This window comes from Poecile atricapillus, chromosome Z (assembly GCF_030490865.1).
Source record: "Poecile atricapillus isolate bPoeAtr1 chromosome Z, bPoeAtr1.hap1, whole genome shotgun sequence".
NCBI lineage: Eukaryota > Metazoa > Chordata > Aves > Passeriformes > Paridae > Poecile > Poecile atricapillus.
Window position 1 is genome coordinate 136,210,872 of NC_081289.1, and position 23,004 is coordinate 136,233,875.

At 43.6% G+C, this 23,004-nt stretch overlaps 1 protein-coding gene and 1 long non-coding RNA gene across 2 annotated transcripts in view; both read left to right on the forward strand.

Annotated features, from left to right (window-relative positions):
* CCBE1 (collagen and calcium binding EGF domains 1) overlaps positions 1–23,004 on the forward strand; it is a 96,458-nt gene that overhangs the window by 41,461 nt on the left and 31,993 nt on the right. The gene's annotated exons all lie outside the window — the stretch shown is intronic.
* On the forward strand, positions 1,505–15,654 carry LOC131573191 (uncharacterized). Its single transcript, XR_009276142.1, has 3 exons — positions 1,505–1,556; positions 10,373–10,466; positions 11,535–15,654. It is a non-coding gene; the product is annotated as an uncharacterized LOC131573191 (long non-coding RNA).

Below are 23,004 nucleotides of genomic sequence, written 5' to 3' on the forward strand. Positions count from 1 at the left end.
AGCAGGTGGGTCAGGCCCCAGCTCTGTCTGGACTTTTGCCTCACCATGGTGGGGGGAACCTGACCACCCTGGAAATTTATGGTGGGTGTGCAGCCAGTGCTCAGCTGTACCATGGCTGCAGCTAGAAGACAAGCTTGAATTTTATCCTTATATCACAATTACAACTTAAATTCCATAGATCTTAACCACTTGCTTTGCAAACTGTGGATTGAAAGGTAAACACTGGCTGCTGTCTTCCAGAGCTAAGGCAGATGTCTTCTTTCTCACTGTTTGAATTGCTAGCTGAAAATTAGAAGAGAAAGTAAAGTCACCCCCACAGGTACTTGAATTGTCTCCAGGGGAGACAGGTCTCTGACTATTCGCAGGTTCCTCATGAAATGCTTGCACACTGCAAACCATGTGCACACTGCTGTGTGCTCTTCTATGCTCCCTAAAATTCATGCTCTGTATCAGCTGCCATTGTGATTTAGAAGGATCATTTTCCAGGATGTTATATGACTCACATACGGTTTCTTCTTCCTTTGCCTGAGCCAGTTCCTCAGCCTCAGTGTTCGCTATTAATTTCCTCTGATGATATTTGTCCTGTATATTTAGAAAAGAATATGACTGTCTCTTCTCTGTCTACCTGTGAAGGTATGTTCCTCATGCAAGGATTTCATGAGGAGAAATCTTCTGTTTACAGAGACATCTTCTCTTCCTACACTTTGCCAAGGAGTTAATAGTCTGTGTCCAAGTGCTGTCCTGCAGCTGCAGCATCAGAAACCACAACATCTCCAGGCAGATCAAACCATTGACTGGCATGACTTGGAGAGTTAAACTGCAGCTATAACGAGATCACAGCAGCGCTTGCCTGATGTCTTTATTCATCATTCAACTACAGAGCCCCCTTTCTGATATTTGGATTCTGAGCCTGTTTACCCAGGGATTTATTGGCTTATCTGCACTGTGAGTCACTGCCCTCTGTTTGGAAAGCAGATGTGTGCTGCTGCCCTGTGGTGTTCTCAGAGCTGGGCAGTGGGGTGGCTCCACACCGAGTTGCAGTTTCTCCAGCAGCTGGTGGCACCCAGCTGCTTAATGCTTTTTTAATGCAAATGTTCGCAAAACTACTTCACCTCACGTCTCAAATTGCACACGTGGCATCTGTCTATATTTACATATCATGTCCAAAGGCATGGGGTGGCCTGGAGTGTTGCCATATGAACTTACAAGATGAAACTGTCCTTTTATGAGCTAGATTGAAAGCTGGAGATGTGTTTTCATTGTCACCAGTTACCTAGTTGATGTCCCTAATGGGTGGCATTTTTGGGGGGGTTAATGTTACTGTTTTGCCACGTTTGAAGACCAAACCAGTAGTATGAGCATGGAGAAAAATGACTGACTGCAGTGTGTAAGTGAAGGTCAAAAGGCACCATTGCTAAGTCAAAAATAACCCATGGAAACAGGATACTGTTATTTGCAGCATATGTAAAAGTAAATCACAGCAACCAGTCTGGTCAAATCGGTGCTGGAGAATGCATGGATGGTTTCTCTGCTGAAATCAGTGGATGAGCTCACAGGTAAGTTACAGGCACTGAGAGTAGCAGAAAAATCAGCTTAAGTGTTTTGTTTGTAGGGGGAAAAAGAAATCTCACCCTACTCAGATTCTTCTGATTAAGATTACCCATTTTTAAAAGCAAAGATTTGACATTCAAGAATAAATTAATCTCTTAGCCACGGCCACCAAAGCTACCTGAGTTGTTTGGCAGCACCACAAGCCTGGCTGTGGTTTGGCAGCACTTCTGTGTTTTCAATCCTTTGGACAGCAAGGCTTGTAATTCATCCTGCTGGGAGCAAACCCAAGGGATCTGGGACTGGTTGAGCACCACAAGTTGGGAGCAAAGGCTAATTGCATTAAAGAGTTCACAAACAAAAATGTCAGAAAACAGGAAATAACAATACTTGGGCCATACTATCTCCTGATTTAAGGGCTAAAATAAGAATTTTAAATATTTTGTTGCCTGAAACATTTCTGTGTAAGAAAACTTGAAATGCTCTTCAAACTATCTGGGATTTTTTTTCTATTTAAAATGTCATCAAAATTGACACAGTCATGGAGAACACTTGAATTGTGATTAATCAGCATTTTTTCTCTACTGGATGGGTCTGCCTGGAGTTTTTTGACCTAGCCTGTTCAAGTCAGAGACAAGCGACTTAGGAGGGGTCTCCTCAGAAACAGTTTAAAAAATGGGGTATCATTTTCAATGGATGTACATGCATATAGACTTATTTTCATTACATTGGGATCAGATTACTTGGAAAATTCATTGATCTGAATTAATTTGCTTTGTGTTAGCACAGAATAAAATCTCACTTCTTCGTGGAGCACAATTACAGAAAGTCCTTCAAGCAACCCCCATCCTCCCAGTTATTATCTGTGACATGATTGTGTAGATACCATTCATTTTGTGGGTAATAATGATGTTGGGATCAAGTCAGAGATAACACAGTGGTAGGAGAGACTCTGGAAGACGGCAGGAAGGAATAGTTTGAAACAAACTAAGTTGCACAGCACCACTGCAAAGCCATTGTGGCAGGAGCCTGTGAATGCACCCTGCCTGCCCTACAGAGCATAATCCAAGAGCTCAGTGTCAACAAAGTACTAATAATAATTTTCCTGGGAGCCTGGAACACACCATTGTTGTACATAAAGAAAGGAAAAGAAAATAACTCCTATTGAAGCTACTTTAAAATGCTCAATCTGGAATGTTGCCTTTCAAAAATACTCTCTTTTGGATTTTTGCCTGCATGTGGACTGATTCCAGCACTTTTCTAGTTGGTGCTGTTCAATCAAAAAATTGGTAAGGTAGTAGGGATAATCCCTTTCCTGCTGTAATTCCACTGGTAATAATTTAATTACGTCTAGGATAGCTGTTTTAATTATTGTGTAGTAAATGAGGCATTAATAAGTCTCTGAACATCCTGCTGGATTGTGAACTTCCACAGTGCATGTAAGTGCATTGTTTTTTTTACTATTTTAGTGGTATTACATGTTTGGAAGCAGTAGTGGTTCTCACACCTGTGTCAAGAATTCTTCAGATGAAATAGGAAGATCTATTAAAAATGCACCCCACAGTCTTTGAAAACAAAGATTTTTCACAGCATCACTGGCCTGTATCGCTCTTCTTTGAGGTGTATCTGAAACTCTGGATGGGTGGCAGCTAGAGGCACAATAAAGTAGCATTTTTGGCAATGCCCAACATGATTGAAACAGTCTGTTTGTCCACGAGAAGCCAAATCCTTTTTTTATTTACTACTTTTCCTCTGTTATTTATAAAACATCACAGCAACATAAATATCCTACAAGAAAAGCTTACTGCATCCTGTTTAAAATATTTTCTTGTGTACAAGCCGTATTTCCTGGATACTCAAAACCGAATTTGCCGGCCAGATTTGCCCCAGTGCTTATAAGAAGATTTATGCTGACAAATACAGATAGATGCATGTCTCTTGAGTGCCTGTAGTGCTTGACCCTGGGCTGTAAAGCACCTTTGCTGGGGGTTCCCAGGAGGATGCTGCTAGATGGGACTTCTGATTGATGCTGCTGAATTTTACAAAATTGAAGCATCTCCATCACGAGTGGTGCAGTAAAGCTGCCACGGAATGCGTGATATTAAATGAATTACCAAAGAGCCGTCCTGCTGGCTGCGGTGCTCGCCTGCCTACCTCCTGGAAACAAGCACAAGAACATTTTTTTGCGAAGGGAAAAGAACAGAGTGTTTCCAGTGAAGTATCATAATTTGTCCCCTAAGGGTTCATTGAAGAATATTCTTTAGAGTAATTATTTTTTCATTGGGATAAGAAAGGCTGTAGAATTTTAGATGTTGTGTGGGTTCTGGAAAAACCCCAGCTAATGAACAAACTTTCTTTTCTCTTTGTCGTTAAAGCTTATTATTCACAGAAAAGAATTCAGCCTGACAAGCAGCTCAGATCTGACTTCCATTTTAATAGGCCTCCTCCTTCTCCTGCCCTCTGCTCTAATCTGGCAGAATTTTGCATTTCTTGTGAAGGTTTTCATTTTACCACAAGTGTAATTTCAAGATGCAATAACATTGTTGTCTTTATTGGGTTGTTTTTGGTTGTTGCTTAGCTAGGCTGGCACTCCTGGTCCATGATGTGACTCACAGAAGAGGAATGTCCCGACTGAAGATTTGCCCCAGGCTGGCAATGTCTTTCCAGCCTTGCTGGGTCAATGCAAGGTGTATTTGTGTCACTTGCATTGCCTCTGCTGCTGCCCTGGCATATCAGTAGTTTGGCTTTCATGGATAAAGGACAACAGTAGAAAAGCATCTCCAATGCTAGAGGAACACCTAGCCCTTTGAATCATAACGTAAAATAGAAACAAAGGTGAAAAGAGATCAATTTGTCTTGCATTTCCTTGGGCACAGTCTAAGCCAAGGTGAAGTGGGCAACCTGGCAGTGCTGGAATGCTGAGCATCCGAAGGGCAAGGGTGGGTGAGTGCCCCTGCCTTCCCACCTGCCCACAGCTCCCCACCACTGCTCTCCCACTGGAGCAGCTTTGGGCTGCCTCCATCCCTGCACGAACACAAGGCCTCGGTGGCGTGTCACCCTCAATTACAGCCATGCAGCCGATGGTCTGCGCTCATTAATCATCGCGGGGAGGAATGCTGGGGAGGCAGCTGTGCAGTTCTCTCTCCTGTGTCCTTGCTGATACAAGGTCTTCTCACATTCTGGTATTAAAAACATGACTCCCTCTTTATCACTGTCTGCAGACAGGGCACGGCTGCAGCCAGCAGCACCAGCTGTCCTGAGGTTCAAGCAGGCACAGCCTTTCACTACCCCTGTTCCACATTTGTGGGTGCACAGGACAACCCAAGTGGAGATGTGTTTCTCACACCACAGCAGTCATGGGCATCCCAGCCAGTGGGACAGGCGCAGAGAAAGCTGAGGTGAAAACTTCAGAGAAGATACAGGTTTCCATGACCTGACAATAAAACAGGCAGAGGTGAGCTCTCTGCAGGTCCCCAAAGATGGGTGGACACCAGTGTGCCCCCTCCGCCCCACCAAGGCTTGAGACACTCAGCTCCCTGCAAGATTAGGCCCTGCAGTTAGTAAACACAGACAATAAGTCTTGGGTTTCCCCCCCGCTTCCTCTAGTGTTTTCACTGCCAAGCCCAAACTTTATGTATAACAGATGGAGCCAGTCTGCAAACTCATAGTGCCTGCTCATCTCCCAGGCTTGACCTTTGCATGTAGAAAATGGCAGGGAATTCATATGAGCTATTTTAGCAATCTCTGGCAGCTTGATTGATTTTTAAGTGCTGAAAAACATGTTTTGCATTTACAGCAGAGTTCATTAGAATAGCTTGGGTTGCTTAGCATTGCAGTGATGTGTTTAAAAAGAAAACTAAAGAGAAACCTAATAGTATAGCTGGCTTTCTGGGCTTGCCAGAGACTTGAGAAATATGAAATTAAATAATATTTCAGCACAGAGTCAACTACAGGAACTTATTAAAATTCACTTTGGACTAGTGGCTTTGTTACTGAGCTTTTAAAGTGAAAAGAAATGGGGGTAGCTGTGACCTTGAGATATCATCAACGTGAGAAGTTCCTGTCCTGTGGTTTATGTTTCCCCTATTATTCAACAGCATGAAGGGAGGGGAGATGGGGAGCAATGCCTGCCAATATTCTGTGTGCAAGTGTGTAAAGAAGAGAGGGAGGAAAAGGCACACCAAAATCCTTTGCAGTGTACCAGGAGGTACCCAGTGCTGCAGACCCCACACATGATGGTTTCACAGGAAAGGAAAGTCCTTTGTGGAGATGGTGGATGGATGAGGCCATGCCAGAATCTCTGCACAAGGCCAGCATCCCCAGAAGTAGTGTCTGCCCAGCAGAGAAGGGTGAAAGGTGAAGTTCTCTTTCATCTCCCTTCTCTCACAGAGAAGATCAAGAGGTTTTTTTTCTGTATGACCCTTTGCTTCTTGGAATGGTGGAAAAGAGCATGTGGAAGTAAAGCCAGGGCTGCAGAAGGCAAAGCTTAGGAAGAGCTGGAGATCACCTTCCAGTGCTTTCTGGTGCAAAAAAAATATTTTAAGCTGTTTTCTCAGGTGATACTTGGCTTGGGAGTTTGGTTTGCATTTACTGTAGTAGATAACACTCTCAGCTAGACCCAGAGTCAGTGAGAACCAGGCTTCAAACACAGAACAGCACCAAAACTGATAAAGCAGCCTCTTGTGAGCACAAACTTCTCTACAGTAAGTAGTTTGGTTGGTTGGGGTTTTTTGTGTCTTAATCTCTCTGCATTTCAGCTCACTACCTGGCAAAGAAATGAGGAAACTCTCCACAAATTTCACAGAACCTGCTCATGTTTGTGTGTATATAGAAGAGTGTGTGCCTAGCTCAATACATAACATTTGCTATATAAAATGAAATGTTAGAAAACAGCTCTTGAGCAACACATTCATCTTTTCAAACTGATACAATCCTGCTTCTGATTGAGCAGTCATGTTTTGACTTTCGTGCTCAATACAGGGTTTTTAATCCTGTAATCTTTCCTCTTGGCTGCAGTTGCTGATCTCCAATCTGAATCCTATAAAATGGTTTTTGGAAATGTATACATGCTAGTAAATTTTCTTTTATCTCTAATAGCAATAATGTTTTCAAAAAATGCCGTAGCACAGATAAGCACGTGCTGCACATGAATCTGTCCTTAGCTGACGTGTGTTTGAAGTGTTTTCTTAGCCCCTTAGTAAGATCACTTCCAATGTTTCCTTTGCATCTCTTTGTGCTTGCATCAGTCAAGAATTTATTGCGAAAGGTGAAATGTCTCTTCCAAAAATACAAAACCACAGATCTCCAGTCAAATGCTACAGAGAAATCTGCAAGTTCCACGCAGATCATAAAACTGAAGAACTGAATGAATCATTTGAGCTCACTGAATGGATTTTCTGGTCACTCCTGGGATTCTTCTCATCTGCATGGGGTTATTTCTTGTGAGTTCTTCCCAGCTCCTTTCTGTTGCTGTTATTGTCACGAATGTCCAGCAGTGAGTCAGCTGCCTGCCAGAGAACCCCACAGCGACTGGCAGCACTCTTACCTCCCTTTTTCCTCCTGCAGATCAATCCTACCTTGTTTGTCCCGGTTCTGTCTGAGCCTTACTTTCATCTTATGGGGCAGATGGAACAATCTTGCAAGATATTTTCAACTTTAAGGAAAAAGCAGCAGTTCCTGTCCTGTACAGGACTTTCAGTGTGCATTGTGTTGTGGATGCCACCGTGTTTCCTGCAAGCTACTAGGATCTCTAAAGATTCTCTAACCCCTTGGAAGAGGAGAAATAATAAAAACCAACTGGAACTAGAAACATGCTGGTTGTGGCACAGCTGCTACCTGTGGGGTTAATATTTTTTATCTTTTTTTTCATCTGCATGAAGGACAGCCTCAGAGCAGCCCTGTTTTCTTTGGCTGCTGTGCTATCTCAGAGCTGTGCTTCTCCCCAGTGTTCCCCCCAGCCCTGTTCCTCTTTTGGGCCTAATGCTTTTGTCAAATGCTTCTTCACTGCTGATATTTATGTGGGCCAGAAACTGCTTAGGAGAGGCCCATCAAGATTTATATCCTATCATCTAAAGTATGTTTTTCAAAATAACAGCATAATTAACAAAGAAAACAACTCCCTTCTGCATCAAGCCAGCTTGTCATGATGGTTAGCACAGTGACCAGCAGCCACTGGTGAAATTCCAGCTCTAGAAAAATGACTGCTGTATTTTTCATGTAGGGAAAGCTTGGCATGTGCCTCCACTCAATCATCAGAAGTATGTTAGGGCATAACCAGTGCTTAGCTAGAAAAGGGTGTCAGTACAGCCATTAGTTCCTTGAGTTATTTGCTTTTGGATGATGCTTTAAGGACTATTTCTTGATTTTGGTTTCTGAGTGCGATGCTGCTAAAAATATCAGCAGTTTTCTTGGAATTTGCAGTGTGTTGCGTTCTCAAGTGAAAGCTGGAAGTTGCAAATTACTTGGGAGAAACAGGAGTATCTTGGGGATCTGAGCTGACTGGGCTCTGGGGTTGGACATGCACTGATTGCAATGGTTTTTCAGGCACTTTAATGTGAGCATTTACCACAAGAAGTGCTGGTCAGAGGGAATGCTCTGAGTTGCAGGCACTGCTGCCTCTGTCTGCACTGCAGAGCTCAGCAGTGTGTGGTTACTGACTTGCTGGGCTGTTTTGTTTCCCCACGTACCAAGACCTGTGGCTGTGGCTGTCAGGAGGCTGTGTTTGAGGGTGAGGACGTCGTGCAAGCGCCTGCTCTTTTTGCACGCAGTGATCTGGAGTGGGGGAGCTCCCTGCTGATGTGAGGGCTTTGCAGTGAGCCCTTTCACCATGTGAAAACCCGTGAGAATTGTGTTGCAGGGCTGTGCAATAGGATGCTTAGCTGTGTGGGTACAAGAGTGTCTGTCTGCAGAGTTTTCCCAAGGAAAACAAGGGCTTGCCTGTTTCCTTACACATTTAACTGTGCCTCTGACTGAATGTCCTGTGTCAGTCCACACTGCTGCCTCCTTTCAGAGCTGATGATAAAGGCCTTCTAACCCAGACCTTGGTTTTGGTCTTTAGAGACTGTCTCTTATTCCCTATTGGCATTACTCAGTGTACCAGAGCCACTACCCCATAATGTTTTTTCAGTTCCATTACCACTCCTGGCTGATTTTTAGACTTTCTGCCAACATTTCTATGCATGCCATGTCAGAGGCAGATGGGGGTTTGGAGGAGCTCAGCCCTGGAGTTGTTTCACATTCCAATGGCCAGAATTGAGGTGCCCCACCTCTGCTCTGTAGCTCCGAGGTGTTAAGAGCCATGTTATTAAGGCTTGTTGCTTGAAGTGGTGGTTTATCCATCTGTGTCTGTCCAAGTGCATGTGTGCAGCATATGCTGGCCCCTGTGACCCCCATCTTGCTCCGTCCTCCAGAGCAAATCCACACCTAACCAAGCTGAACCAAGGTTCAGCAGGGATGAAGTACAAACTGAAGTCCAGGCTTTGCATGGAACATCTGCTGGTAGAATAAATGCTGCAACAGCCTCCTCAATCTGCACTTAGCACCTACAGGTTGAATTATGAAACATGGAGAATCCCATCACATACTTCACACGTTTCCTGTTGACAGTGAAGCCCTGGAAGCAGGCTGGTATCCATCCTCACTGGAAACATTTGTGTCAAGGTTTCATTCCAGGAAAATCATTTGGGTTGTTCTGTAAACTTCACTGAGCTGATCTGTAACCTCTTGTCCAGCTGTGCCAGGGACATGTCAGGCAGCTGGGGGGAGGCCTGATCCCCTCCCTGCACTTCAGAGCACTCTCCAGGTCAGGTATGATCCAGGAATGCAGTTGTAATCCTCGTTTGGTTAGAGACCATTTAGCTTGCTGTGTGACACTGTAATTACTGCTCCTTTCACAAGAGAGAGATTATGGCCATGTGGTTTTCTTTTCAGATTTGGGTCTTGGTTTCCATTTACAAGTGGTTCTTGTAAACAGAGTCTCCTTGCTTCATTTTTGCTGAAAAGCTTCTTGTCATAACACTCAGGGGGCTGTTTTATCTTGCTTTCAAACTAGCCCAGGTAGCTGGGTAGGCTGAGAGTAAGCTGCTCTTCCTCAGCATTCTTGCTTGCAGTGAGAGCTTCAAAGCTTAGGACCAAAGGAAATGGCCTCAGGCTGCACCGGGAGAGGATTAGTTTGGATACTAGGGAAAAATTCTTCAACAAAAGAGTTGTCAAGCACTGGAATAGGCTGCCCAGGAAAGTGGTGGAGTCACCACCCCTGGAGGCATTTAAAAGACAGGTGGATGTGGCACTCTAGGACATGTTTGGTGCTGGGTTTGGCAGCGCTGGGTTAATAGTTGGACCCAATGATCTGAGCGGGTGTTTTTGTATGATCTTAGATAAAATGCTGGCAGGTGACAGCACAAAAGCAGCACAAGGCAGGATTGTTGCTGTGCCCACCAACAAAGCATCTCTGCCTGTCTGTGACAGTGGGCACAGACCACAGGCTTGTACTTGTGGTGCTTACCTAGCCCTAGCCCTTCCCCATGGATTTGTCTGAGTACTGTGTGAACCTCCTGAACCCTCTAGCCTCCAACTCACCCCAAATATTGCAGCTTAGTGTTGCATGAAGAAGTACTTGTTATCTGGTTTATTTAATTCTGCTGCCTCATCATTTCCTTGGGTTATCTTTGGACGTTATGAAGTGAGACATGGTACAGCAGTGCTCCTTATCTGCCTGCTCCCCACCATTCTGGAGTTTCAGCCCATTGTTCCACCTCCCTTTCACTGTCTTTTTTTTTTACACTTACACTTTATTTCTTGCCTTGTTTACAAATTTTCTTTGCAGAGTTCCATGCTTTTGAACATTCCTGTCCTTTTTCTCCAGACATCTGAAGATCTTTCCCCCACACTCCAGGATCTGCCTCTATGGGTGTCCTCTGGTGAGCTCTTTGGGAGCTGGGATGCAGCTCACTTTATGTTTACAATTGTCTTCAGGTGTTCTCTGACTTGCCTGAATGTGTTTTCTGGCTTTCAGTGCAACAAGAAACTTAAACGTTGTCTTTTTAAAATATTATTTCCCCCATGCCAGACCTTATTTCCTCACTTTCCATTCTGCCTGCTGGCCTGCAGGGACAAACCCAGGTAGGCTGAGGTGGGAAAGGCAGATGGGGCCATGCAGCGTGTTCTCATCTTGGCACAGTTGCAAAGCCCTTCCTGCATGTCCAGAGCACGCTGGCTAACCCAGGTTCTGTGGATGCAGTGGAATTCTGGCCCTGATTCCTCATCCATGTAAATAGCCCAGATTTTTGTACGCCCTGCTGCATCCAGGACAGGCGGGTCTCCAGGGCACCATGTATGCAGCTCAGTCCAGCACCACAGTGATGGTTTTGTTTTTAACCACACTGACAATCCCATTGTGTTATATAAGGGGTTTTGGCCAGCTCTATGTGCTTTCATGTGAAATGGTGCCATTCTCTCGCCTTCCTTCTCTGAACTAGACATGCCTACATCAAAATGTTTGCTGAGTGAGAAGTCATTAGTGTTTCCAGAGATGATCTTCAGTGCATTGCTGGCTGATGCATTTGTTCTCTCCTCCTGTGTTTCTAAGTAGCAAAGAATGTATAAGTAAATAATGATTAGGTGGGGGGAGAAATTGGTAATGGAAAAAAATAACTTGAACAAGATTTGATAAAAAAGCACTGTTCTGATTCAGACTCATGGGTTACAAGCATTTCCTGCAGGCCAGTGGGAATTGGAAGACTGTCTTTGTGGGTCTTTGAAATCTTAGACATTTCAAAAGTGAGACAATCTCTGTGCCTCTTAGTAAAACATTAGACAGCAATTAAGCTGTATTTTATCAAACAGCTCTTTTAGGTAGTACAACTGTCAGAACAAAATCCAGCCCTCAGCTTACAGATAGGCTGCAGCACAAATGTAATTTCTTTTAATCTGCCATGGCTTTGCATAGGTTAATACATTTTTAACTTGTTGATTTTGAACCCATACAGGGATTACTCTGATCTCTTAATAAGCCGTGTTGACTAGAGGAGATTAACCCCTACTATTAGAAGTGGAGCTCTGGTGAAGGCAACAAGCTGAACCAAAAATCTATGCCATGGCAAAGTCTGTGGCTAACTCCCTAACTGGCAAAATGCTTCATCTTACTGGACTTAAAGCAGACCTGCTCTGAGAAGGAGTGCTTATCAGTCCTGTTTTCCCCTCACTGGCTGAATGATGGACTACAGCTGCTGGGTCCAGGATTCCCAGTGTGCTGGGATGAGGGGGATGAGCTGGACAACCCTGTGTGTGATCCCCCAGCCTCAACAGCTGGGCCAGCTTCTCTCTTGGTCCAGAGCCCTTGGTCCGTGCAGATGAGGAGGTTGTGAGCATTGCTGGGTGCTCCTACGTGACCTCACTGAGCCTGGCTGGACCTGCCATCATCACAGGAGTCAGACTGAACCAGAGACAAACAGATCCAAAGGCTGAACTGAACTGCAAAGAAACCCCAAACAATGTGAACTGGGCTTCCCCCAAAACACTGTTACTTGGGGGCTTGGAGTTTGCTTTTTGCCTTGTGAAGCAGTCAATCAAGTCTGATCTGCAAACACCACTTTTTGGTGAGGAACTGGAACACTCTGGCCCTCAGGTCCATCTTATATTTTTCCTAGAATCGGTCATTTCCTGAAACAGTGCTGTAGTTAGGTTTCTCCTCTGCCCTCTTCTAGTGAATTGTTTTTCATCCCAATAAAAGAGAAGAAATTCCCCAGCTCAAAGCCCAGGCATCCTTGAGGCCAGAGGAAGAGTCATGAGGTTTGCTGTAGCTCTTCAGCCTGGAGGACGCACTCGCAGATCTGCTGGGTCCAGCCTGGCGCTTCCAGTCATGCTTAGTTGCTAATTAGCTCCTCCAGCCCTTTCTCTGGGAATTGTGATAATGAACATAAAGAACTGTTTATTCTAAATGAAACTTCCCAAGGGTAACAGCCTCCTCAGTGGCTGTAGAAATGGAAGGCAAGCCTGAGGAAACACCAGGGTGCTGTGGGTTTTGGCAGCAGTTGATAAACATTTCTTAGTGGATGGAGCAGAGCATGTAATTTACTGTCCAACTCTAATAAGAGCAGATTGGCCATTTTGCTGTTCTTTTCCATTGCTGTCAAAATGCAACAGCTAAATCCCAGTGAGAAACTGAAAAGTTGACATTTTTGCAAGGAAGCAGCATACAACTTACTGGACTCTCTGTGGTATGTGAATTCATCATTTTTATAAGATCTCATATGTTCTGTTAACTGCTTTATCACTCATGGAGGGGCAGACCAGTCCTACCCATCCTTCTGTAGTGGACAGTTGTGGGATCAGACAACATCTGCACAAACACTTGTGCAGCTTTCAAGGGCAGGAGGCTTCAGCTGGACTTTGTACTGGTTTGCATTGCACAGGTGGAAAAAAAAGGAATGATCCCAAGCCATGAGCTTGCCCCTCAAGCAAAACCATCAGCCATTTTTTTTAAATCCTCAGCAGCATTTACTCCAAAAATCATCCCCTGGCAGGAACTGATGAGAGTGGCTGCTTTACTGTGACTGTGGTGATAACAACAAAAGCAAAATAAACGTCCTGTTGTCCCTGTTTTATCCCCAAAGCTATAGAACAAGGAAATATATCAACACAGATCCTGGGCAGAGTGATGGATTCAGGCAGCAGCCCCACTTCCAGGCTCACACTAGCACATTCAAAACTGGTTTGGACAGCTTTGAGCACTACTGCACTATGCTGTGTGTGAACAGTGAACTGAATCAATGAAATTCAGAGATTCAAGATGTGTGCCAGTGAGGCCAATACCCATGTCATCAGGTAGTCAACATGGGCAGTCCTTGAACCTTCCTGGCACAAGCTGCTGGAGAAGAATCAGGCTAGTGAGGATCTCTGCTTGGGGGTGGATCACCTTCAGCTGGTTTCTCAAGGGACCCTGACATAGATATATGCACTCCAGACTGGACTAGAAAAAAACAGACATAAAGACTGGAGACCAAATTCCCACAATTTTTCACCCCAGCCTGTGTTTTACAGTTGTCTTCCCTTAGACATCCACCAGCACCCCCAGATGGTGCAATTTCCATCTCAGGGCTGGCACTGAGCTGCTGTGGCAGTCCATGGTGTCTCCCTGTGACCCCATCTTCTGCAGAACTGTATCATTAAAACATTCTGGCAGATGAAATAATTAAGTTGGACATTGGCTGAAAAAGTACATGAAGACAAGCAAGATCTCTGATGGCTTCAAGCAGCTCTGAAAGGGAGTTTGGTGAGCAGGGAATGTTGAGCAAATAGCACCATTTCACATGACAGTGACCTTGTGAACATGCAAAGAGTTTTGGCACTCAGATTAAGAAAAGCCAGCGTTAAGCACAATTTTCACTGGACTTCTGTGGTTCTCTGTTGTGATTCAGGATTTAATTACATGATTGTAGTCTGGAGTTTTTTTCCAGTTCCATTTCTGGAAGGATTCCTGAGAGGTCCAAATGCAATGATGTTTTAGTATTGCACTCGCCCTGGCTTACGAAACAGCTGAATCCACAGGGAGAGTCAGAGGAGCTGCACAGCTGAGGAGGCAGCTGCCCTGGCCTCCAGCTCTGCAAACAGAGTTCCCCTAAGAGCTCCCTCAAGGCTGACCCGTCTCTGGAGGAGCTCTGGGTTCACAATGCTTGGCTGTCAAACCACAGGCACACACCCAGCCTCACACACGGGGTGATGCATCTGTGCATGGGGGTGCTCAGGGTTGAGGAGGTACCTCTGGGGGGTCTCCCCACCCCAGAAGGGATGTGGCTGGAGACTGTCAGCAGAGTGACCAAGGAGACCACCTCCTCCTCTTGCTTTTGTTGCAAATTTCATCATTTCATGGCCTTTGACCACCTTCCATAGGAGTGAAGCTCTGAAAGAGTTTAAAGAAATAGTTCTGGTGAAAACTGGGGCATTAAAGCCCAGGTTTCCTCTGCTTATGTGTCTCAAGCAAGGCACTGGGGTTAGGAGTTTTGCCATGCCACTGCCAGGCTGAGGTGCCTCTCAGAAGCATCTGCCCCTCCCTGAGGAAGAGAGAGACACCTGTACTAGGGCACATCTGTCCCTGTGCATGCTGACATGGTGGTTTTGATATGAAAATCAGCTATAATAAGAAATGTGATGGCTTTGATTTTCCTGCACTCACTATGTGCTAACATGGAGAACTCTGTCCTGGCCCTTGCATCCTGTCATAGATGAAAATATATTCTGTCAGGAATTATTGTTCTGTTCAGGGTTTGCATAAGGATTTGGGATTCTGTTCCATGACAGGCACATTTTTATGCCAATCTAGTGTAAGCACCAATACTTTTCTTCTGTGAAAGGTAAAGAGTGGTGTTAATTTGGTAGCAAATCTAAGGAATTAGAATCATAGAATTATCGAAGTGGGAAGAAAAAAAATCTAAGTAAGGAACTATCAATTTTATGTTGAACATAGTTTCTATTTGCAGCCTTCATACCCTAGTGGTTAACATAATGGAAGTGAAAACATATTATTACTACTACCAGTACTAATTAAGAGTGTAGAAATGCTCAGAAATCCAAATCAGAGCAAAATATGTAACACAATACATTTCTAAATGAATGTGTACATTTTATTTCAAGTGTGTGGTTTTGTGCCAGCAAACAGCACACAGGTTCTGAGCAGAAGCTTCAAATTCTGTGTGCAAAGAGGGGAGTGTGATGCTATTTTCATTTTTCTATTTGACTCCCCCCCACATGATGGCAATCATAATTGCTGAACACCAGTACACAGAACTATGGCTTAGGGTTACCTAATGTCCTGGCATTGAATTGCTTAATGATCTCTATGTTACTGAACGTTGCACATTTTTCTTCTGCTTGCAACAGAATCTGAAACTTCATCTATAATGAACTATTCTGGTTAACATTCTGCCTTAACTTTCATTCAATTTTTATGATTGTGCTTTAGCAGATTCATCCACGGAAGTGTCTATGTGGGCAACAATAAAAAGCTCAAGTTCAATTTATTCTGAGTTATTATCTGCAATTGTGACAGATAATAGATACTGGATTTCTGTTAGTATTGTGATTCATTTAAATAAAAACCATATGTCTGAAGTCAGCGCCTTGGAGATAAGTCAGACATCTGGCTGAGATTCCACATTTGGGAATGTAAATGATGCAGATGGTGAGATTGTAATACACACTGTGCCCATCGGGTTGTAACATTGATGAACAAGCACTTCATTAGTAGAAAAGGTGGGAAAAAAATCAAAACTGAGATGAAATTTCTCAAGGAATGCACACAATATTGATTTCACTTTGCTGCTTGCACTCATGGGTTTGGGGGAGTCTGCTTTACACCACATGCCAAACCTTTATTCCAAATACATTAGAGTGCGCCAGTTATAGTGCTTTCAAACAGCTTTACAGAATCAGATTGATATCTCAGCCTGTAAAAATGTTGAGTTTTCTTCCTTGGAGTGTCTCAGAAATAAAAGCAAACTTGTGAATATAGCGGGAAAGAAAACAACTAGTTTTTTTTTTATTCGGCATAAAATACTATCTCTACAAAAGTATTCTGGTGGGAGCTCAAAGACAATGCACAAGTATCACATGTAGATAAATTGGTGGTAATGTAGAAGCAGTACAAAGTGACACAAAATGTACATTCCAAGAGGAACAGAAACACAAAATGGATGTTCTGAGGTATGAATCTAGCAATTGTAATCTTGTTTTTACTGATACTGATTTAGCCTCAGGTCTAAATTTGGCATTGTCTCTACAGGCTACCACAGACTTAGATGTACATTGTGTTTACCAGCAAGGCTGCTTTTTGGACACAACTTTCACTTTCCAGGAAGAACTAAATTGAAGTCATGGAGGGCCAAAGTGACTGTCACCCACAGTCACACCAGTCATGATAAGCCAGTCAGAAAAAATACACTGATCTCTTATCTCCTATACTTCCTCAGCAGTCACTCTGTATTTACTTAAGGGCAACATCAGCTTGAAAATTTCTGGAAGTTTAGTAATGAATCAACATGAAACATATTAGAGTAGGATAAGTTAATAGGAAGAAATCACCCAAACTTTCCCTGGTGGCTTGCTTTAGATGAAGGTGATGACTCTTGCCTATGGCCATGGTCATGGTTTGTCCTGGGCTTCCTCTCAGCTGTGACTGCTGTGACATGGAGAAGATGTTTAAATACTGTATAGAGAATAAAGCATTAGCAGAGATGAAGGCACATATTGTAGCAGTTCGGTAACTTCTGTGTTAACACCACCAAATTTTCAGATTTATGATGCAATTCCAGTGAGGGCTGTGCAGGAAGGTTCAGGTCCTTCCACAGGGACCATCCTTCCACATGCTTACTAGGTATGAACAGACATTGCAGCAGTAAGAGATAAATGCTGCAATGCCTTAAATGTATTAATGGTAAAGGAAGAACCAGAAATGCAGCACTGAGCATTATCAAGAAACAGCAGCCTGACCCAGACCACCAAAATTAGCCAAAGAAAAAGTGACATTGTAAGAGAAATACCAAAAGCCCATGGCAGAGTGATGGGGAGAGATGGGTTCCCACAGGCAAACAAGAGCATGACCAGCAGCAAGTATGTCTTAAAACTGATACCCAGCAGGATGTTTGCCCTCATTGTGGGTCATGGAAATAAGGCAGACAAAGCAAAGTCCCGTCACTAGAAGAAAACAAATGTTTGCAAATGAGTTGAAAAGACCTTGCAGTCACAGAGAAAACGACTGAATGTCAGAACTGGGCTGGTGCACAAGGCAGTTGTCCAGGATGATCTGCAGGGAAGGGAAACTGAGGGGCCTACTCAATCTTCCTGGGTAAATTGGTCAATAACCCTGATTCTGTTCTCACTCTGGTGTCAGGTTTTTTCACTTCTGAGCTCAAATATTGAGCCCATTTTGATGCTTCAAATGCCAGAGCTGCTGCAGCGCTTGCAGCTCTGAATTGCTGTCTGAAACTGGAACTGCTGCACCAGCTCCAGCAGTTATCCCCAGTGTGCATCAGTTTTCGGAAAGGGTATAGTAATACAAATGCTGTGTATGCCTGCAGGCACCAGAACTGGAAAACACAACCCCATTTTAATGAGAGGTGTAGTAATATAAGGGTAATTGCACAATGCTGCATCAGGGTTCCTCTCAGAATTCATCACGCTTGAGGCTCTCCATGCATCCATGACAAGTCGCCCTCACCAGCTCAGGACCACATCTTCACTGCCCATCTGAGGATGGGAGGGTCCAGGTTTGGGTTTGTGACCTTTCCTCTCAGCTCCCTTGTGCATCCCTAAAGGTTTTGCCTTCAGCAAAAGTCTCTGTCCCAGCAGCAAAGTTTTACCCCACAGCAGGTCCACTTTCCTTTGGCTCATTTCTACCTCTTTGGTGTCAATGTTTCACAGCTCTCTGGAGCAAAATGCTTCCTCATCCTGCCTCAGCCTGGCCGGGTGTCACGCCTGGTAGCAAACCTCATGCCTAATTTTGAGGCAGTGGTTTAGGGGGACGAGGGGGGAGGAGAGTCTTTCAACTGAAATATGACTGCAAATATCAGTGTGAAATGGGGGTGAGTTGTCTTAAAAGCATTTCATCGTCTCATGGAAGTCTGGTGTTCAACCTCAGAGCTAAAACCGTATTCCAGCAGCAGGATGAGAAAGAAGAGCAGCAGCCAATACCAGTCCCATTAAATTAGGCAATAAAAACAGAGTGGGGCTGTGGTTTGATCAGTTAGGGCACGGTGTGGTCACTCCTGCAATTAGCACATGGCTAACAGGCAATTAGCTGGCTCAGGCTGGATTGAAAGCTGAGCCCTGTGTAGGACACAGTGTGGTGGGAAATGCGGGAAAGTTTCTGAAAACAGCTTTGCTTTTTATGTTTAGAACTGTCATAGTGCCACTCATTTGCTTATAAATTAAAGAGCGGGGTGCACTGGCTTTGAGAGGGCACTGCACTCCGTGCCAGAATCACTGCAGCCCATGGCTGGATGGCATTCCTGCTCCTGCAGGAACTTGGAACAGAGGAGCTGAGTGCCACATCAAAAAGCTGCTTTGTGAACTTCCCACTGTCTGCTAACTGCAGCATAAGTGGAGCAGTGTCAGCTGTCCAGGCAGCTCGGACACCACTGCCACATCCCAGATACCAGGCCTTCTAGTGACACCATATAAACAACTGCTCCTTCCAGTAATTCTTCCCTACTTAGGAAATTGTTTAAGGATTCACTCCATCCACCCCATCCTGCAACAAATAACCTGCAGATGTGTGGCTCTAAAAATAAACCTTGGCATTGGAGCCATGGTACAGCATCACTAAATAATTCAACAAACTTTCATACTGCGTTGTCTTAGAAATTAATCTTTTCAGTATGCTGGAAGTGGTTCATGGAGACAGATTCTGTCCTAACAGAGACTTCTCTGTGCATAGAGAGTATTTTGCTATCATCTCCATTGACAGTAAACATGGGTCTGACTTGTGAACATGTTATGTTAAGAATTACTTCTTCCCTTTTCCAATTCATTAAGTCTGTATATTTAATAAGCAGTTTCAGCATTTATAAGGTCTTCTCTGGGAGCAATAAAACTGAGGGGAAAAAGAGAGAAACATCTGGATCAGTGAAAGACTCTTGAAATATTATCTTTTTACTGTCTTTATAGATATTTCCAAGGGCTTACACTAAGAACTTAATTCCATTCCTGCTATTGATGTTGAAATTATATTAAGAAACAATTTTAAGTTCTTATTGCTTAGATAGTGATGATAACTGGCCAACTCTTCTGTTTGACAATACTTTAATAAAAATAAAAAAAAAAAGAGTATTTGTATTTCATTCAAGTTTTACTACCTTTTTTGTCAGTTTTTCTTCTTTTAAACATCTATTGTGGAAATGAAGTGGGAAGAGAAAATAGTGCTAGGGGATCAAAGCTGCCATTGCACTGCAATTTAGCAGATCACACTTTTTTTCTCTTTTTTTTTTTTTTTTTAGTTGTTTGTTTGTATCCAATTTTTTTTTTTTGGCATTTTTAAAGAATACTTTCTAGTGTTACTTTTTGATTTGGTTATGTGCAGTTTCATACACTCATCAATAAGCTGGAGCTAAGATGATCAGGGGCTGGAGCACATTGTATTCAAGGGGAACCCAAGGGATCTGTGCTTGCTCAGTCTGGGGAGGAGGGATTAATTAATTTAATTGGTGTCTCCCACTAACACATGGGGAGTTACAGGGAATATGTGCTGGGGGTATGGAGAAGAGAGGTGCACTGCAAAACAACAGGAGAGAAGAGGTTTCAGCAGGGACATTTTAAGCAGGTATAAAGAGGAAAATGGGCAGTGAAGTGGTTAAGCCCTCAGAAGAGGGTCCTAGAGAAGTGAAGCAATCCCCATCCCTGAAGACATTCAACACTCATCTGGGCAAGTCTCTGATCAGTCCTCTGCTGTCAGGTGCACTTGGATCGCAAGTTTTCCAAAGGTCCCTTGCCACTCAAATTATGCTGTGAATCTATTTTTCTAAAATTACGGGGGTTTTGCTTCTGTTGCTTGGCTGAAACCTTGCCTTTAAAATCCCCTTGGCTGTGCTGAAGCAGGGTCATGCCTTGGTGACTCTAAGCCAGTTCTCAAAAGATAAAAATCCTCAGGCATAAGGAGTTGTTAAGCACTCTTATGCGATTCACAACGTATAAAATTAGATTGCTGTGCCTTTTGCACAAAGTGTGCTCTGAAGAGAGCAGCCATCACATACCCCTTATCTACAGATGGTGTGGAGAGTGACTACTGAGATTTTCACGTTGTCCCAGTAACCAGGAACAATCCACATAAACCTCCGTGCCCTGTGTGCCTCTTGTCCTTTCACTGTGAGCTTTCCACAGAGAGGCAGAATATCCAAATGCAGACATCATCCTCATGCTATCAGTATCCAGCCAAGTGCTGGAAACCACAGTGTCATCTGGACATCATGGAGAGCCAGTGTGGAGAGTAAGGTGCTCAAAGATGTATCTTGCTTCAAGTGTTTTTCCATGCTATTTGACTTCCTTAAAAGCTGAAGGCTTTGTTTTTGGCTCTCCCCACCTCTCGACTATTTAAGTTGGAAGTGTTAGCCTGGCTGGACTGGTTTACTTACCTTTACCTGGAGTGGAATTTCAAAAATCAAATTCAAAAAGCAAATTAAAATGCCTATTAAATATCTGGATTAAATATCTGGGTCTGTGTCTAGGGTGTAGATGGATGGTTTAAGGTATAGATGGATGTTGTGCCTAGGGGAGTGTACAGGAGCAGTGATACATCAAAATCCATCAAAACCAGGAGGTCTTGCAACTCTTTCAAAGACACATGTCAGCAAGACCTGATCAAGTTTATGTCAGAGTGATTATCTGGAACTGTTTTTCCAAGAAGTCCAGTTGTAGCATATCCTCAGAGCATGTCCTCACCCACCATCCTGAGCCTCGGTCCGAGCCTGTTCCAAATCGGACACATGTTCCTGGCAAAGCTGCCAGGGACTGCAGCAGAACCAGGATCAGGCCCTTTAATATCAGCACACCAGTAAGTAAATGTAGACGGAGTGACTAGCTTGTCTTTGAAGGTTAATTGGGATTTATGTCCTGTTTGGAGATCCAGCTTCAGAGATCTGACTTCCTGGCAGGCTTTGGTGATGTGTTTTTCTGTGCATGCATGTGTAAAAGGCACTTTCCTTTTGCTGTTTATCAAAAGAAGTTTATTAGACATTGCTTATGCAGGATTTTTGTGATCTTGTTGATGAAAGATACTATATAAATAGGGCTTCATTGGACTGGATTCAGTAAGTCTGAGAGCTTGCCAGCAACTTATTGCTGTTTGACTCCAGCGACCGAGCACCAGCACAGCAGCCAGCCCATGAGTGCAGCTCCTTGCAGCACTGCTCTGGCTCTGCCTACTCTCCTGAAATGGAATTTATTACTCTCTATCTCACATGGATACTTGGTAGGAAATTGGAGCTATGAAATGAAGAGTCATGGAAGTTTAAAAAATGCAAGAGACAGGACAGATGTGCTGTGATTAGTCCTGTACTCTGGCTCACCTTGGGTTAGATAAATAATTGAATGTGTGCTGTCAGCAAAACGTACTACTTACAGACTTGGAAGGAAATTTGGCTTGCAGTTCTCTAATTGGAAGTCATAGGTGGTGGAAAAAAAGACTTGCTCCATTCTCATGCTTTGTATCTCAAAGCAATGAATTATTTTAAAATTCAGGCTTAATCTTGGATCATTTAAATTGATATTTAGAAGGCTACTTGTTTGTAGAAATTACCATATATTTATGGGGATGCATTATACTTTGCCAGTCCATTAAACCTTTTATTAAATGCGAACAGTGCTATCATTGTATAAAATTCCTTTTTTTTCTTCCCCTCAGATTTCATACCTGTCAAACATTGACTTGATTCTGCAGAATTCATACCAACTTCACCTGCAAAACTAAACAAAATCATTTTCTTGGTACAATGCCAGAAAGTAAAAGAAATTTGTTAGAAAAGAGAGCAAGACAAAGCTGACAGCATGTATATAAAGCTGAGTCTAAGCAGATGAAAACAGTCAAAAACCTTTTATTTAATCATTCTGCTATTTTTGACGTGTTGTCTAATGATAAACCACATGAGCATTCCCTTGTGTTAAGGAAAAAAACAACTATGAAATAAAAATCCAAGAAAGAGCGGAAGAAAGTACAGTCTAGCACTGAAGGAATCTCATATGTGATTTCGAGGATGATGTTTACATGCATGTGAAATATCCAACAAATGGCTTTTCCAGTGGCAGCCGAGGTCATTACCTTTTTGAAGTTGTGTAACACTTTCCTGCTGAGAGTTTCCTTCTCTGCTTGGGGGACATTCGCAGGCAGAATTTTATTTAGTCATTTTTGGACACTGGTGTGCTAAGTGAGACACAGGCCCCGATAGTTACCAGTGCTGCCAGTTGGTGTGCTCTGCAGAAAAAGATGCTGATTAGCCTGTGCTTGGTCAATGTGTTTGCAGCCCCAAGGCTCTGGGTGGGCCAGGAACCGACAAGGGAAAATGTTGGTTCTGGCCCTGTTGGACTGTGTCATGGCTTCCCCAAAAGTGTGGAACTGTGGTCTGTGTGGCTCATGTGGAAATCCCAACAGCATCTTTTTGTTTTGCTACACATTGAAAGGGAGGATCACAGGAAATGTTTCCAAAGGTCTTTTTTTCCTGCCCAGAAGAGAGACAGAGAGTTGGAAAGCTGAGGTTTCATTGCCACTTCTTTCTGCAGTGAGTAGAAGCTTATGAGAATTTTTTTCTGGTGTGGCTGCCTGTAGGGTTTTCACATCAACCTCATTCTCTGCATCCCAAAGCCCTAAAATAGTCCAAAAGAGATGGTCTCGTGGGAGCGCTGATCTGCTGATATAGGGGATGTGTTGGGGGAGCAGTCTGCTGCCCTGATGTTGTTTGAAACTTCTACTGAATACCT